Source organism: Salvelinus namaycush, chromosome 7 (assembly GCF_016432855.1).
Source record: "Salvelinus namaycush isolate Seneca chromosome 7, SaNama_1.0, whole genome shotgun sequence".
In the NCBI taxonomy this organism is placed as follows: domain Eukaryota; kingdom Metazoa; phylum Chordata; class Actinopteri; order Salmoniformes; family Salmonidae; genus Salvelinus; species Salvelinus namaycush.
Window position 1 is genome coordinate 6585015 of NC_052313.1, and position 7500 is coordinate 6592514.

Below are 7500 nucleotides of genomic sequence, written 5' to 3' on the forward strand. Positions count from 1 at the left end.
GTATTTTATCAGCCCTGTCATAGGAGAACACACTCTGAGTCGGTCTAGATAAGTACTGCATAACTGGCAGGGCTGGGGTCAATACCATTTGAAATTCAAATTTGTTCCTAATTGAAAAGCATTGAAATTTTAGTGTACTTCCTGAATTGACTGGAATTGAAATGGGGTGGGGGAGAGAGGGGGAAGAGGAGAGAGGAAGCGAGGAGAGGGAGAGTGAGCGAGGAGATAACAATATACATTTAGTTATCTCTAAGTTACAAAGTAGGATGAATATCCTGTTCATTAATGATGTAGTCACTGTTCAAATGTCCTCATTCAATATTCTAATTCATTTTAACACCATATCAATATTTATGGCCTCGAATGGCAGGATTACATTTGCCATTGTAAGTAAAGTGGGAATGCAATCCTCTATCCATGATATTGATCATGACGATGACGATGATGATGATGATGATGATGGTGGTGATGATGACATAGAGCCTATTTTTGCAGACCAAATGTCCTCATCTTTCCTGTAGACAGCTATGAATCATTGACTCAGACATCTAACACCTCCTTGCCTGTCACTCTATGCGTCTGATGACATTTCCGAGACGGCTGCCAGGAAGTGTCACATGGCAACTGACCAGGAAGAAAGGGAGCGGAAGCGAGATGATCTGAAAGCCCAGTCAATAGCGCTGAGTGTGTCTCACAAACTCATTCCTCCCATTGGTTTACTATGGGTCATCCTCTATCTACACTCTACTTCTATTAGACCCATCTTACAGGTCCAGCTTGACCCAAACACTTCCCTCAACACACAGGAAGAGCTCCATCAATACCCCCTTTCATCTCAGACGTCAGGCACAGACACAGACACTCTGTTGGGTTGAGCTGGGTCAGGCCGGAGGCCCGGAGCGGAGGTAGTTTGTGTCGCCGGAACCAACAGTGGTCCAAGTCGACCCACTGTAATACATCTATCCAAAGAGACCCGTTCTGTTATGCTGTTTGAATAAGTGTTACGTCCCTTAAGGAAGTAGAAAGTCCATCTCTCATTGATTAACCCGAAACTACAGCCAGCATTATAGAGAAGCTTTAGTGTGTCTGTCAAGCAAGGCTTGTGTTCTGTATGGTTAGATATTATGGAAACCCCAATTGTGAGAATGTATTTATAATTCAGTATTTATAATTTATTTGGGGTTCCAAGGGTTTCCATCGAAACAAAAATGTATTTACACAACAGTATGTGTCTACCCATAAATTGTAACAAAACATTTTTGGTTTATATAAACCACTCAGAAAAAAACATGTCCTCAGCTTAGATGGATAGGAATGGAGGTGAAAATCTTGCTCTAAGCATATTCTATTCACCGTGAGGTTTCACGGTTACACCATGTGTTATAATGACATATCAACACGGTACACGTTCCACCTCTTAAACATATTCACAACTGCTGCCTCAGGTTATGCTGCGTGACTTTTTATTGGGAACAAGTGTCAGGGCCATGTGTAGGTTGGGCTCTTAAGTATTTTTAAACACAGAGAGCTGGATTTGGCCCGCTTTCAAAGGCAGACAAAGCAAACGTCTGAGCACTGAGTCTCACATCGAGCCGCTTGTGAAAACGGAAAGGATTTCCTTAAGTCAGTGATATAGTTTAATAACAAGTTACCCAGGGCTTTCATAAATTCACTGATGTGGTTTAATTTCGCTTTACCCAGGGATTTCCTTAAGTCAGTGAGGGGGTAATATCTACACTACTAGGAGGAATAACAAGTCATTATAATGACCCAACACTACTAGGAGGAATAACAAGTCATTATAATGACCCAGCACTACTAGGAGGAATAACAAGTCATTATAATGACCCAACCATACTAGGAGGAATAACAAGTCATTATAATGACCCAACCATACTAGTAGGAATAACAAGTCATTATAATGACCCAGCACTACTAGGAGGAATAACAAGTCATTATAATGACCCAGCACTACTAGGAGGAATAACAAGTCATTATAATGACCCAACCATACTAGTAGGAATAACAAGTCATTATAATGACCCAACGCTACTTGGAGGAATAACAAGTCATTATAATGACCCAACCATACCAGGAGGAATAACAACTGAGTCATTATAATGACCCAACACTACTAGGAGGAATAACAAGTCATTATAATGACCCAACACTACTAGGAGGAATAACAAGTCATTATAATGACCCAGCACTACTAGGAGGAATAACAAGTCATTATAATGACCCAACCATACTAGGAGGAATAACAAGTCATTATAATGACCCAACCATACTAGTAGGAATAACAAGTCATTATAATGACCCAGCACTACTAGTAGGAATAACAAGTCATTATAATGACCCAGCACTACTAGGAGGAATAACAAGTCATTATAATGACCCAGCACTACTAGGAGGAATAACAAGTCATTATAATGACCCAACCATACTAGTAGGAATAACAAGTCATTATAATGACCCAACGCTACTTGGAGGAATAACAAGTCATTATAATGACCCAACCATACCAGGAGGAATAACAACTGAGTCATTATAATGACCCAACACTACTAGGAGGAATAACAAGTCATTATAATGACCCAACCATACTAGGAGGAATAACAAGTCATTATAATGACCCAACCATACCAGGAGGAATAACAAGTCATTATAATGACCCAGGACTACTAGGAGGAATAACAAGTCATTATAATGACCCAACACTACTAGGAGGAATAACAAGTCATTATAATGACCCAACCATACTAGGAGGAATAACAAGTCATTATAATGACCCAACACTACTAGGAGGAATAACAAGTCATTATAATGACCCAACCATACCAGGAGGAATAACAACTGAGTCATTATAATGACCCAACACTACTAGGAGGAATAACAAGTCATTATAATGACCCAACGCTACTAGGAGGAATAACAAGTCATTATAATGACCCAACACTACTAGGTGGAATAACAAGTCATTATAATGACCCAACCATACTAGGAGGATTAACAAGTCAGTATAATGACCCAACCATACCAGGAGGAATAACAAGTCATTATAATGACCCAGGACTACTAGGAGGAATAACAAGTCATTATAATGACCCAACACTACTAGGAGGAATAACAAGTCATTATAATGACCCAACCATACTAGGAGGAATAACAAGTCATTATAATGACCCAACCATACCAGGAGGAATAACAAGTCATTATAATGACCCAGGACTACTAGGAGGAATAACAAGTCATTATAATGACCCAACACTACTAGGAGGAATAACAAGTCATTATAATGACCCAACCATACTAGGAGGAATAACAAGTCATTATAATGACCCAACCATACCAGGAGGAATAACAACTGAGTCATTATAATGACCCAACACTACTAGGAGGAATAACAAGTCATTATAATGACCCAACCATACTAGGAGGAATAACAAGTCATTATAATGACCCAACCATACTAGTAGGAATAACAAGTCATTATAATGACCCAACCATACTAGTAGGAATAACAAGTCATTATAATGACCCAACGCTACTAGGAGGAATAACAAGTCATTATAATGACCCAACACTACTAGGAGGAATAACAAGTCATTATAATGACCCAGCACTACTAGGAGGAATAACAAGTCATTATAATGACCCAACACTACTAGGAGGAATAACAAGTCATTATAATGACCCAACACTACTAGGAGGAATAACAAGTCATTATAATGACCCAGCACTACTAGGAGGAATAACAAGTTATTATAATGACCCAGCACTACTAGGAGGAATAACAAGTCATTATAATGACCCAACACTACTAGGAGGAATAACAAGTCATTATAATGACCCAGCACTACTAGGAGGAATAACAAATCATTATAATGACCCAACGCTTCTAGGGGAAACTACAAGTGTGTGAACCTCTCCAGGAAATACTGTGCTATGGTGTTGGTGGAGGTTTTTCTTAGCATTGGTCCTCTGACAGATGTTATGTATTTCAGCCTTTTCTCAAATAGATTTGTTCAACTCCTCTGTCCTCTGTCACCTCCTTTTTTGAAAAATGTCAAAGGTAAGCGAGGAGATGGAAAGTGGACGGAAATGAGACTCTCCTTCTCCACTCGCTCGTCTTCAGGCAAATGACTTTTACAGGGGAGGAAATCCCAAAATAAATATAAAACAATGTAGTTAGTTGTTTGCACTCTTTTCTCCTCTGAGAAAACAACAACTGCTTTAAAGGGGGTGTGGCAGATATTACACTCTTCCGCAATGGACTCAGGATACACTATCCTGATGAAGGACTCAGGTAGGATACACTATCCTGATGAAGGACTCAGGTTACACTATCCTGATGAAAAGTGACTAACGAGGAGGGGAGGACACTCTTCCGTTCACCTACTAACAAATTGACACTCTCCTCGACCAGTTATTGGTTTCCGGGTCACAAAGGAGAGAGGACAGAAGAGAGAGAGGATTGGAGGAGAGAGGATTGGAGGAGAGAGGACAGAAGAGAGAGAGTTGGAGGAGAGAGGATTGGAGGAGAGAGGATTGGAGGAGAGAGGATGGAGGAGAGAGGATTGGAGGAGAGAGGATTGGAGGAGAGAGGATGGAGGAGAGAGGATTGGAGGAGAGAGGGTGGAGGAGAGAGGATTGGAGGAGAGAGGATTGGAGGAGAGAGGACAGAAGAGAGAGGATGGAGGAGAGAGGATTGGAGGAGAGAGGATTGGAGGAGAGAAGATTGGAGGAGAGAGGATTGGAGGAGAGAGGATGGAGGAGAGAGGATGGAGGAGAGAGGATTGGAGGAGAGAGGATTGGAGGAGAGAAGATTGGAGGAGAGAGGATTGGAGGAGAGAAGATTGGAGGAGAGAGGATTGGAGGAGAGAGGATTGGAGGAGAGAGGATGGAGGAGAGAGGATTGGAGGAGAGAGGATTGGAGGAGAGAGGATTGGAGGAGAGAAGATTGGAGGAGAGAGGATTGGAGGAGAGAAGATTGGAGGAGAGAGGATTGGAGGAGAGAGGATGGAGGAAGGAGGATTCGAGGAGAGAGGATTGGAGGAGAGAGGATTGGAGGAGAGAGGATGGAGGAAGGAGGATTGGAGGAGAGAAGATTGGAGGAGAGAGGATTGGAGGAGAGAGGATTGGAGGAGAGAGGATTGGAGGAGAGAGGATGGAGGAGAGAGGGCGGAGGAGAGAGGATTGGAGGGGAGAGGATGGAGGAGAGAGGATTGGAGGAGAGAGGATTGGAGGAGAGAGGATTGGAGGAGAGAGGATGGAGGAGAGAGGGCGGAGGAGAGAGGATTGGAGGGGAGAGGATGGAGGAGAGAGGATTGGAGGAGAGAGGATGGAGGAGAGAGGATGGAGGAGAGAGGATTGGAGGAGAGAGGATTGGAGGAGAGAAGATTGGAGGAGAGAAGATTGGAGGAGAGAAGATTGGAGGAGAGAAGATTGGAGGAGAGAGGATTGGAGGAGAGAGGATTGGAGGAAGGAGGATTGGAGGAGAGAGGATTGGAGGAGAGAGGATTGGAGGAAGGAGGATTGGAGGAGAGAAGATTGGAGGAGAGAGGATTGGAGGAGAGAGGATTGGAGGAGAGAGGATTGGAGGAGAGAGGATTGGAGGAGAGAGGATGGAGGAGAGAGGATTGGAGGAGAGAGGATTGGAGGAGAGAGGATTGGAGGAGAGAGGATGGAGGAGAGAGGGTGGAGGAGAGAGGATTGGAGGGGAGAGGATGGAGGAGAGAGGATTGGAGGGGAGAGGATGGAGGAGAGAGGATGGAGGACAGAGGACAGACTTTTTCCCAAATTAGAAAAGGCCATAGTCTTAGTGTGTGGTTTAGGATAGGGTAAAGGAACTGTAGGTTGCCTTTGTCTTACCTTGGCTAATTCTCCAGGGGTTGGTTTTGTATCCAAACCTGACAGCTAAAGGTAGGATTTTTTAACCTTTTTTTAACAAGGCAAGTCAGTTAAGAACATATTCTTATTTTCAATGACAGCCTGGGAACAGTGGGTTAACTGCCTTGTTCAGGGGCATAATGACAGATGTTTACCTTGTCAGCTCAGGGATTTGATCTTCCAAATGTCGGTTAATTGTCCAACGCTCTAACCACTAGGCTACCTGCCTCCCCCCTCTAACCACTAGGCTACCTGCCTCCCCCCTCTAACCACTAGGCTACCTGCCTCCCCCCTATAACCACTAGGCTACCTGCCGCCCCCCTCTAACCACTAGGCTACCTGCCTCCCCCCTCTAACCACTAGGCTACCTGCCTCCCCCCTATAACCACTAGGCTACCTGTCTCCCCCCTCTAACCACTAGGCTACCTGCCTCCCCCCTCTAACCACTAGGCTACCTGCCTCCCCCCTCTAACCACTAGGCTACCTGTCTCCCCCCTCTAACCACTAGGCTACCTGTCTCCCCCCTCTAACCACTAGGCTACCTGCCTCCCCCCTCTAACCACTAGGCTACCTGCCGCCCCCCTCTAACCACTAGGCTACCTGCCGCCCCTATTTGAGCTGGGTACTGTAAGATGGTCCTACAGTAACGATAAGTGACAGGTTTTTTCCTAGAGGAGAAAAGCAGTTTCACAGGCATTATAGTTTATGGGATTCCATATCCTTCTTTTTAATCTGAAGTCTGTACAAATGTCAATTACCTCTTGGGCATGGTGGGCTGATAATGTACAAGACAAGAGGTGCGCGTGTGTATGTGTGTATTGACTTTTGAGTGTGTTTAGCTCTATGAGGGATCAAGGACTCTGGCTCATGATCCAGCTTTGGAATCTTTATTTGAATTTATAGCCTATTTGTATTGTTCTACTGTAGATAAGCCAAGGAAAGATACATTTTTTTAAAGTAAAATCATTTTTTATTCCTCCTGCTCCATCTCTGTCCCCCTCTCTCCTCCCCCCCTCATCTGCTCCACCTCTGCCCCCCCCCCCCCATCTGCTCCACCTCTGTCCCCCTCTCCTCCCCCCCTCATCTCCTCCACCTCTGTCCCCCTCTCTCCTCCCCCTCATCTCCTCCACCTCTGTCCCCCTCTCTCCTCCCCCTCATCTGCTCCACCTCTGCCCCCCCCATCTGCTCCACCTCTGTCCCCCTCTCTCCCCCCCTCATCTCCTCCACCTCTGTCTCCCTCTCTCCTCCCCCTCATCTGCTCCACCTCTGTCCCCCTCTCCCCCCCCATCTGCTCCACCTCTGTCCCCCTCTCTCCTCTCCCTCATCTCGTCCACCTCTGTCCCCCTCTCTCCTCCCCCCCTCATATCCTCCACATCTGTCCCCTTCTCTCCTCCCCCCTCATCTGCTCCACCTCTGTTCCCCTCTCTCCTCTCCCTCATCTCATCCACCTCTGTCCCCCTCTCTCCTCCCCCCCTCATATCCTCCACATCTGTCCCCTTCTCTCCTCCCCCCTCATCTGCTCCACCTCTGTCCCCCTCTCTCCTCCCCCTCATCTCCTCCACCTCTGTCCCCCTCTCTCCTCCCCCTCATCTCCTCCACCTCTGTCCC

The 7500-nt window shown here is 45.4% G+C and overlaps 1 protein-coding gene across 1 annotated transcript in view; it reads left to right on the plus strand.

The window, feature by feature from the left end:
* LOC120050435 (semaphorin-5A-like) overlaps positions 1–7500 on the plus strand; it is a 275882-nt gene that overhangs the window by 73338 nt on the left and 195044 nt on the right. The gene's annotated exons all lie outside the window — the stretch shown is intronic.